Source organism: Myotis myotis, unplaced genomic scaffold (genome assembly GCF_014108235.1).
Source record: "Myotis myotis isolate mMyoMyo1 unplaced genomic scaffold, mMyoMyo1.p scaffold_m19_p_11, whole genome shotgun sequence".
Classification (NCBI taxonomy): Eukaryota; Metazoa; Chordata; class Mammalia; order Chiroptera; family Vespertilionidae; genus Myotis; species Myotis myotis.
This window is the reverse complement of record NW_023416315.1, coordinates 56,683,743-56,694,263: the sequence shown is the minus strand read 5'-3', so window position 1 is coordinate 56,694,263 and position 10,521 is coordinate 56,683,743. Positions and strand designations below refer to the sequence as shown.

The 10,521-nt window shown below is 47.2% G+C and overlaps 1 protein-coding gene across 4 annotated transcripts in view; it reads left to right on the top strand.

Annotated features, from left to right (window-relative positions):
* The first annotated feature begins 4,489 nt into the window (after positions 1-4,489).
* The window catches only part of CHRM2 (cholinergic receptor muscarinic 2), a 135,745-nt gene continuing 129,713 nt past the window's right edge, over positions 4,490-10,521 (top strand). For 2 of the 4 annotated variants that reach the window (XR_004970947.1, XM_036328575.1), the window contains exons 1-2: positions 4,491-5,224; positions 5,535-5,696. The gene's annotated coding sequence lies outside the window, so the exon portion shown is untranslated. Of the gene's footprint in view, positions 5,225-5,534; positions 5,697-7,644; positions 7,716-10,521 lie in introns of those variants that run through there. The other 2 variants (XM_036328573.1, XM_036328574.1) reach the window with 2 other exon arrangements.

The window sequence follows — 10,521 nt, the reverse complement described above, 5'->3', positions numbered from 1 at the left end:
AGAAACTACTCCTTCCTTCACAAAGAGCTATTGATTCAAATAATTTGGGGCTCTATCCACAGAGAAGAGTCTGATAAGACCTTCACTTTGAAGGTGCTACAATCGCATCTCCATCGGAGAGTCCAGCATCTGACTTAAGCTGTGAAAAGGGGAAGTTTAAGCTGTTCCTCAAAGTCAAGGTGAAGTGGATGTGGTTGACTGTGTTAGTTCCCCTGTCTTTGAAGAGGAACTCAGCATTACCTCCAGTCGGAGGAATACACACACACACACACACACACACACACACACACACACACACACACAACTTTTCTAAGTCAACTAACTCCCGAAAGGCTTTTTTTTCTTTATTCTTAACACAGATTTACCACCATTGCAGCTGCTTAACATCTTGCAGGGTAGTGTTTCACTTTATCCCCCTCTTCCCATTCCCTGTTTGAAAAATAACTCTGTATTTTAAATATTTTAGACTCAGCAGCAGTAAATGTTTTCAGGCTTTGGATCACACCGCCGCTGCTAGAGAGGAAGAGTTGAAGACAGCTGTGGTGCCAAATTTCAAGAAAAAAAGGAAAAGAAAAAAATAGCAAATCCTTGTTTGTTAGACTGTCACCAAACATCACTGGGAATCCGTCCCACTTGTGCATGGAAACTCCTATTGTGGAGTCTGAAAAAGGAAAGCTTAGGATTTTCTAGGAGAAAAAGAGATCATATTTTTTAGCTAGAGAATAGAAGCATGTAAATTGCTTTCTGAGAAGGTTTGTAGGAAAAATAAATAACTCTAAGAAGAATGGTGTGTTTATTATCAAGATTTCAGAACAGGCCCTGGCTCCTGTTGCTTAATTGGTTGGGTGCCTTCCCATGCACCAAAAGGTTGCTGGTTCAATTCCTGGGCAGGGACCATGCCCAGGTTTGGGGCTCAATCCCCAGTAGGGGTTGTGCAGGAGGCAGCTGATGGCTATTTCTCTCTCATATCAATGCTTCTCTCTCTCTCTCTCTCCCACTCCTATCTCTCTAAAAGTCATTAAAACATCTTTTTTAAAAAAATTCAAAAACAGTGAGGGAGACTGAAGAACTCAATTTAGGCAGCAATTGTTGTTTAGTGGACGTTTATTTTAAACCCAGAATTGTTGTTTTTCAAACTGAGATCAAGGAAGAGAAAGGTTCTCCTGTCATACGTTGGGGAGGAAAATTTTCCTATGCCTCACAGAGGTTCTTTGGATGGTCTAATAATCAAATAGACATGAGGCAAACTAACAGGGGACAATTCAATTTAATTTCATACATACAAGAACCACCCCCTATCAGTGGTTCTCAACCTTCTGGCCCTTTAAATACAGTTCCTCATGTTGTGACCCAACCATAAAATTATTTTCATTGCTACTTCATAACTACTGTTATGAATCATAATGTAAATATCTGATATGCAGGATGGTCTTAGGTGACCCCTGTGAATGAAAGGGTCATTCGACCGCCAAAGGGGTCACGACCCACAGGTTGAGAACCACTGCCCCAGACACACACACACACACACACACACACACACACACACACACACGAGAGGTTCCAAGACAGAACATTAAAATAAGGTACACATGCTATCATCTTGAGCCAAGGAATGGGATAGGGGCCTAGAGCTTCAGGGGGTGGAGGGGTAGGATAATTTACAGGATGATAAGGAAAGCAGATGTTCAGTAATTAGGTATTCTCCCAGCCATACAGATAAGACATAAAATTTTATTTCTGATAATAGCTCCTTATGGGCAAGGCTCACAATTTAAATTCTTTAAGGGAGAGGTAAAAGCAGTTTCTTGAGCCTGTATGGTATTCATTGCCTTTAGTTTGAAATAATCCACATGTCCAAGCCGTACAACTTGGGGAGGCCTGTTCTGAGCCCCTTCATATACATGAGATAAATCAGCCTGCCTTCCCCAAACCTCCTGCTGGCAAATGCTGTGCTTCCCTCGCTCAACTCTCAGTTTGTGTGAGTGGGAAATGAAGAGCAAGGCAAGATCTCCCCCTGCTTTGGGCTCATTTTCCCTGTATAAGCAAAAGTCTCACCTTCGTTTTCTTGGTTCTTTGAAAACAAAAAATTAAGAAAACGTTATGGCCACCATACCTAGTGGGAAATCACTCAAGTTGAACTTGTCATCCTCTTAATCCACTTATAATGATAGAGCGCTGATTTGTACATCTAATTACTGAAGCCCCATTATTGCTGCACTGAAATCAACGTGGCAGCTTCAAATATGCACCTTCCCAGGAATGAGACCCGCCAGTCATTCCCCCTCGCCTGACCTTAGTGGCGAGCTCATGTCCAGTCTTACTCAGAAGCGAGCTTTGTCAAAGATTCAAAGTCATCCTTTCAGGCTCCTGCACTTGTCAGCGCACGCCTAAAACCAGCTCTGTGAGGTGGTAGGTAATGAAGTTTGGCTTCACAAGTGGAAATTACTAATTTATTAGTGTTCTTTGAGGTGGGAAACAGGCATGTGGATAAAGAGAAACCCATAGATGCATTCTACAAAGTCTTTACAAAAGCACTTTGGAAAATGTTCCACACCATGGGTCACTAATAAATGTAAAAGCTGTATTGTTCGGATGGGGGAGTACTCTTTGATCTGAGAAAATGAACTGGCTTAAGAGAAAAATAAAATGCTCAGAATTTATATAATTTTTGTTTGTATAGAAAAAAACTAGAAGGGGGAAATAATTGGGCTTCTTGGGATTAGTATTATGATGCATAATGTTTAACATGCTTATTGCATGATATTTATCATTTTGACTCTTAAATGTTTTGACCCAGTAGGTCAGATACATAACCCAGAAATCTGTGCTTTAAATTCCTAACTCACAGTCTTATAATTTTGGCTAATTTGCTATATGCCATACACTACTGAAAACTTTTCATGAAGAAGCCTTATTATTCCTTATAACAACCCCAGGAAATATTACAATGTCCCTTTTACAGAGTAAGAAACCGAGGCATGGAAAAGTTGAATGATTTCTCTAAAATCACAGTGAGTGGCACAGCTACAAGTATAGGTAAAAAGGTGTTTTCATTGATGACCTAGAAGAAGAAAATGGACAACATTGTTGATCATTTGCTGAAAATGCTGCGTCTCTTTGCAGCTCCTCTTCAAAAGGACATAAGTATAGTGACTCCTATTGGACATAGTAGTTCACTTACTCACAGACTTAGTTTTATTCAAGTTTAAGAAAATATTTCTTGGCTTTCATTGACTTTTTGCTTTATTGCTCTTTTGGGAATGTGTAGTCCTATGGGTAAGAAGGCATTAATGGTATGAAAGGACAAAATAGCAACAGATTACTGAGTTTTCCTCTTCTCTATTCCTGGTCAGAGATCTGTGCCCCTTTCTTTTCGGCTTTGGGTGTGTGTGTGTGTGTGTGTGTGTGTGTGTGTGTGTGTTCAAAAACAGTCAAGCAACTCCATGGATTTATAGAGGCTTAGCAGAAAGAAATAAGAGTAAGGAGTGAAAATGTGGATTCATTTTTTAAAGAGCACCTAAAGGAGAAGAAATGCCAAAATCAGATACTTAATGTAATGGACCAAATGCTGGGGGAAGCCGAGATTAAGACTGAACAGAGCTGTCTTGATTTTCTAACAAATATCTTAACATCTCCCAGTGATGGTGGGATGTGAGGGTAGAAGCTGAAGGTAGAGCCACAGTATTGTAATGCATGATTTCAGGCTGACTTCAAAATTAAGTTTGTGCTACGTCCTGCTTGTTGTTGGCTGCAAGGTATCTGAAAGGGCAGAAACTACAAGATTTACATTTACTAGTGAATTTATATTGCTGTGTACTTATCTTGATTGTCAACCGTTATATAGGTGTTTCATATGAGTGTCTTTCCTTAGCAGTAAGATTGGAAGCTTATAAAAACAGAGAGTAACATTTGCTATTCTCTATGCTGTTTGACACTTAGCAAAGGACCGGGCATTGAGAATTTAATTTAATTTAATTAACTATATTAAACCAATGCATCTTCAAACTGCTCCTTGTTTGTCTTTGTGATCGAAAAGGGATGCATCTAATATTGTGTTATTCAATTTAAGGTTTCAACTTTTTTTTTCATTTGCTTGACAAAGTTGGGCGAGAGAAAATGCAGCCTGTAGAACATATCAAACATTGATGTTGTCTTCACATACATGTACACTTTCATAAAAGCAAGTCTTGTACTTCAGAACTGTCATTGTGCCTTTATCAAACGGGTTAGCACCTAAAATAATAAATACTCTTTGAAAGAATTTCTCATTAAACAAATAAAAACCTGTAGCCGATGTGAGCACAAAAACCTTGCATTATAATTTTTTATGGAGATCCCAAATTCCATGAATACTTTGTACCCAAATGCCTATTCATGGAAAACAAGGGCATTGATCTGTGTTTAAAACAAGGAAGAATATCTCTAGAGAATAAATATCTCTTGAGTCTAGCACATTTATTAATGCCCCAAAGAAATAAACAATCTGAACAGTTTAGCACGATTATGTGTTTCCATAGCATAGCGGATTTATTCTAACATTTTCCCACCTGGAAAAACTGGGTTCAAGTGTCTTCGGCAATGGCAAAGCAACATTGCGTCTCCTCAGAATACCATGCCACTCTCAGAGCAATCCTATACTTGCAGGAATGGGGCTGGGTGGTGGTGGTGGTGGTGGCAGTAGTGATTGTAAAGGTTCTGGTGTAGAAATTGCAGATGGAGAGCGGGGCTCTGGGCATGGAAGTGGAGAGGAGCGGAAAGGAGCCTGGAGAAAAGGCTGTCATATTTGCTCAGAAGAACCGCCAAATCAGAGAGCAGAGAAGATTTCATTGGAGGAACGCCTTCACCAGCAATTAATCCTGTCATACTGCAAGAAAATTGTAAATGTTCTCTCCAGAAACTGTCCGCCCATTGCAGCTAATGGAACACACACGCACGAAGGGATCCGCTCTCCTGCTCAACACCAAAGGCGCCCGGTGCAGAGACCCGCTCCAGCGAGCGCACGCGCGCGCGCGCACACACACACAAACACACACACGCGCGCACACACACGCACGGACACACACGCACACGCGCCAGCCTGAGGCTTGGCCAGAGTCTTGCAACCGCAGATCCCGCTAGGAAATAGCCACAGGCATCCTGATCGGTGTTGCCGCTACTCTGATCACTACTTTCCCAAGCACTTTGGTGAAGAAATGCATCCCGCCCGGCTCGCCGGTCCATGCAGGTCTCGGTTCTATTCTGTTCTCCAGACTCGTCATCTTCCTGAAACCCAGGCTCCAAAGTCCTTTTTCCTTCTCCTTGGGTGGTTTGGTGTGGAGGGCGGGGGCAGAGTCAGTTTCACTTCAATCTAAGCCGCCGAGGGGCTCCCGACTGGCGGAGGGACCGGGACCCCTGTGATGTGCGCGACTCTGGCGGCGCGCGCCGGAGCCCCGCAGTTCTGGCCAGAACCACCGGCTCCGCTCTCTCCCCGCCTCCCCCGCCCCACCCCTCCGGGTGTCGCGGCACCAACTAATCTTTTCCTTTTCTCTCGCAAGATCAAGGGAGAAAGCGAGCGGGCGGCTGGCTTAGGACTCTGAGCCCTGCGCAGCTCGCGCCGGAGCCGGTCCGCCCCGAACCCGCGAAGGGCTCCCCGCGCCTGCCGGCTGCACCGAGGAAGTCGCACTCCGGGGAGGTAGCTGGAGCCAAACCCGCAGCAGGTAAGAGCGCCGCGCCGCGCAGCTCTCAGCCTGCCTGCGCCCGGGGCCCTGGCACAGCGGGGTCCCTCCCGATCTCCAGAACCGGGTGCGGAGGGCTCCGGGTTGGGAAACTGGACGAGGGTCCCCCACAAGTGCAGATTCTCAAACGGAAACTTTGGCTCCTGGGGCTTGGAGGGCTGAAGGGAGCGATGGCGGGTCTGGCAGGAAGGGGCAGACGAGGCACCGCGCGGGGCAGGGCTGTGATTCCGCGGGTCACTGAGTCCCGCGGAAGGCAGAAGGCAGCCTGGGAGCCGCGCCTGCCAGGGCACCGCTGCCTCTTCCAGCCCGACACCCCTCCACTGTCACCCGACTCCCTCCCGCTTCCCGAGATGCCGTCACTGAAAAGACAGGGAGATCTTCGCCCTCTCCTACCCCTCACGGTCCTTGCTGCCTGGATTGCCACGTTTTCCAGGCGTTTGGGGTGGAGGCCCCGCTCGCCAAGGCTATGCACCGTGCCCAGGTTCCGCCCTGTGGTGCCGCGGTTCGTGGACCATGGCCAAGGGGCAGGGGGATAAGTATGAGCGAATGGTCCCAGGACAGAGGAGGGGGAAGCCTTGTGCAACCCCGTCCCAGTTCAGCTCCGCAGAGCATATAGGCTTTCCGCCCAGGCTGGGGGACAGGGGCTCAGCCCAGAGCTCCAGAGGTCCAAGACCGTGCCGGGCATCGCCAACACCCGCCTCACGATGGGCCCTTGGCAGCCCGGCGGGGCTCGGGTCCTGGATAGGGGTGACTCCACTCCTGATGTCCCTGGCGGTCCGCACCTGCGGACCTGAGCGACCGCGAGTGTCTTCTGGCTCGCGGAACCCTCGAGACGCGGTCCGAGCCCGCGCGGGGTGGATCGCGCACACCTTCCACCTGTGAGCCCTGCCCGCAGCCCCTGGGGCGCCCTCAGAGCGGTAGGAGGAAGCTCACCTAGGGGAGCTCTCAAGAGGTGAAGATTCCCCTGATTTACGGACACAGAGACGGAGAGCGGCACACACCCCTGCCTCAGTTCCCTCAGCTCCCCTTCAGGGTCCCCATCTCTTTCTCTCCCCTCCTGCCCTCGCCAGTCCTCCAGGCTGCCTTGAGCCACAAAATCCCCCAACCGAACTCACCAACCCCAGGTCATGAGACCAGGCTGTTGCCTGTATGGAAATGTCACCTCGGTGCAGAGAGGCGGGAGGAGAGCCGAGAAATAGAGATAGAAGCCGAGGGCAAGAAGACCTGCCTGCAGACATCTCACCCGAGCTGCCCTCAGGTGTCCTGAAGTTAGTTCACAGCCCGCCCGGCACCTCTGTGACTGAGGCCACCTAGGGTCACCCGTCTGCCCGCCCAGGGGTGGCCAGCCCAGCGAAAGCGCGGTGCTTCCCAGCCCTCCAGCTCCGGAATCTCCCACACTGACTCTCTATTTCCCGTTCATCTTCTCTCTGTTTGTTTGGTTTGTCTGGCTTTCTTGCTCTTTTTCTTAGCGCTGGGGGGCGGAGGGTACCTGGCAGCCAGCCCTGTGGTGTGTCCGTCCCCCACAGACACACGTCCCCACTCTACCGCACACCGCCCGCGCTCCAGCAGGCAGTCCGCAGTCTGGGCTCCACGGAGCCTCCCGCCCGTGTCCAGGGCCAAGGTCAGGGTCATGGCCACGGCCTCAGTTCCGCAGAGGACCGGGCCGGAGGAGAACGGAGCCAACCCCGGCTCCAAAAAAACAACAACATCGTAGGACAACAGAAAAAGCCTGAGATAAACTCGAATTTGGGTTGGGGGTGGGATGGGGGGAGGTTCTAGGGGAGAAAGACTGGTCCTCCAGCTGCATGGAGCAGCTTTAAGAGACTGCGGCTGGGTGCCCTGCCTCTGCCCCCCCCCTCCCCTCCCACCAGGCCTCAGGCCAGAGTGGGCAGCCTCTCTCCAGCCACTCAGGGAAATCCAGATGGTTGGTTCCTCGGGCGGACCAGCAGCTCACTTCATTCCTGGCCATTCTGCTTTACCTGAATGGAGAGGTTGCTGAAGGTGAGGTAGTTCTAAACTCTCTCAACCCGGCAAAGGCCATGCTTTGTTATTTTGTTGGCAATCTGGTTGTATGTATACATAGTACTGAGAAGCACATGGTACATTTTCATTGATAAGCAAATAATAAGGGTGATGATACAGTTTGAAACTACAATTAGGAGTGTGTGTGTGTGTGTGTGTGTGTGTGTGTGTGTGTGTGTGATATCTTTGGGGCCTTCACAACAAGGGCACTGATAATCATAGAAGTAAACCAGTTGTTGTGGCCAGTGACGGGTTTCACATTGGGAACTGCATTCGGCTGCAATTCAGAGGGTGGACTTTGAGACTCTTGTCAAGTGAGTGGAAGAATTTTGTGTGAAAAGTGTCACAGCTCTGCAGGTTTTGGCAGCTAAGAACCTCAAGAAGCAGTAAGTTCATGCCAGATGAATTTTTATTGTTATCACTGTTATTAGTGATGTGTTCAGGTTGTGGCAGAGATAAGAAGATTCTATGGACTCTACACGCTTTACTGGGTTAAACAATTATGCCCGTGAAAACTGAAAAATAAAACTTGACCCTGAAAAGGCATAACAATTCCAGTCACGTCCACTTACTGTTTTAAAACTCTGAGTGAGGTGGGAGTGGGGAGAGTCCTGGGACCCCAAATTCAGGGTGTGCTTCCTGACAGATGCTTGGAATTCTTTCAAACGCAATAAATGCGTGTGTATGTAAGTGTGCCTGAGGGTGTCTGGAGGGGGATTGGAGTGAGGAAATAGGTGGATTTTTATATTCCTGTCATAGTTCAAGTTCAAGAGAACCCAAAGGGCCTGCTTGTAGTTCTCAAGTGACTTCAGGGGTGGAGGTGGAAGAGACTGGCAGTCACACAGAAGTACAGGTCCCTTTGGCATGGTCCCCACAGTCTGTCGACTTGGGGGTCAGCTAGTGCTATTTTCACATTAAAAAATTACGTTGCTTTGAATGTGACTCTATGCCCTTCTTTGCCCAGGTAACCCCCAACTGCAAGCAGGTGGATGTAAATTTAGTGGTAATTTTCTAATTTCAGTTCCAGGGTAGCCAGCTCTCAGGTTCAAGGACACAGAAGGGAGAGGGGTGGCTCTAGAGGTGAGAAGTAAACAGCAGTTTGCAGCCTGCTGGCCAGTGGGGGAGGCCTGGAGGGCAAGTCAGCGGAGGGGGAGAGGTGGGCTGATTACGGAGCACATGTCTCTCTGACCCACAGCCCTGAACAATGTAAAATCAAGTAGAAAAGATGAAGAGAGGACAGTAGAATAAGAGGAAATGAAGAGGAAATGGGTGAAAGAAAGAAAAAAATAAAGGTAGGAACCTGTGGGTATACTATTAACAGGCACAAGTGCTGGGTTCAGCCTCCATCACTGGAGTTAGTCCTTGTGTGGGGTATGCCTGGGAGAAAGTGCCTATAACTGTCTAAACCTGACCATTCTAGCCCCACTCTTAATCTTACCTTAGTCTTTCTTCCCTTTACTCTGTAGGATCAAGAGAGAAACATTTTGTTAGCCAGTTCCTCTAAAGAACTGATTTTCTTCACTTAAACTTATATTGAAAGTGGTTGCCCATTTTATGATGTGGACTCTGTGTGATTTTCCTCAGGGGACACCTATATATCAAACACTGTCAATATCCTCTTTGTGGCTATCAACATCTGGCTGTCAGTCCCTATCACCTGCCCCCACTTTGCCTATCTTTGGTTCATGGAGCAAGTGTTGGGACTGCTTTCATTAGAGGGCATTGGAGCAAGGCCACTGATTACATCCACCCAAGCTCAGCTGGGTCACGTGGCGGTGCTGGTGGTGGTAATTTTAGGAGTGTGTGTTTTGTGTGGTGCAAAGGAAACAGGTCAGTCCCCTTAGAAATGCATTTTTAAAGAGTGTGTTCGAAGTCCCTGGCACTGTCCTAAGTACCTTACATGTATTATGTTATCTGTTCTGTCCCCACTGTTTACAACAGTATCTGGCACATCTTAGGTTAAGTATTTGTTCAATGTGTGAATGGGTGAATCAGTTTTCTCATTTTATCATCGCAACAAACCTATGAAATAGATGTTATTTTTCCCATTTTATGGACGAGGAAACCAGAGTTCAGAGGTAAGGACCCCAAATCACACAGCTAGTAACTGTTTGCCCTGCGTTTGGGAAATCAAAACTGTTCAGTTTGATGATGTTCTCCCCCTCCTTTTAATTCAATTGTGCATATTCGTGTGGTATCCCCTCCACCCTAACTGAGAAAGATTCAGAGCCAACTAGATTCTTAGTTGCCGCAACATGCTTGTTGGGATTAAACAGTGTTTGCCTCTGGCAGAGGAAAATGAGGGCACCAAAATTGCCTTAAATTTTGGCAGATGCTATTTCTACCTATAACCATACTGAGATTTTTTTGTCTGGTGCAAAAGGATAAAAGAGAATTTTTATATCTTCCAGCTGTTAACGTACAAACATCCAAACCTGTAAAAAAATTTTGTGAGTTTATTTGAGCCAAACTGTAGACAATTGCAGGGGAACAGAATCTCAACAGATTGGGATGATGCTCCAGAGAATGGCAGTTCTTCACCTTGTTTTATACTTTACAATCAAAGGAGGAGACATAAGTGGGTTACGTGAAATCCACTGGTGATAGATTAGGGAGGTGGGAGAAAGCAAAGGGGTGGGGGGACCTCCGGAATTGGATAAAAAGTAAAATGATAGATACATGCTTCTTTTACTTAGGTGGGTGCAGGATAGTTAACATCAACAATTAACATGATAACAATCACAATGGAGGAATTTATAGTATTTGGTTGTGCCCTGAGGGGTCC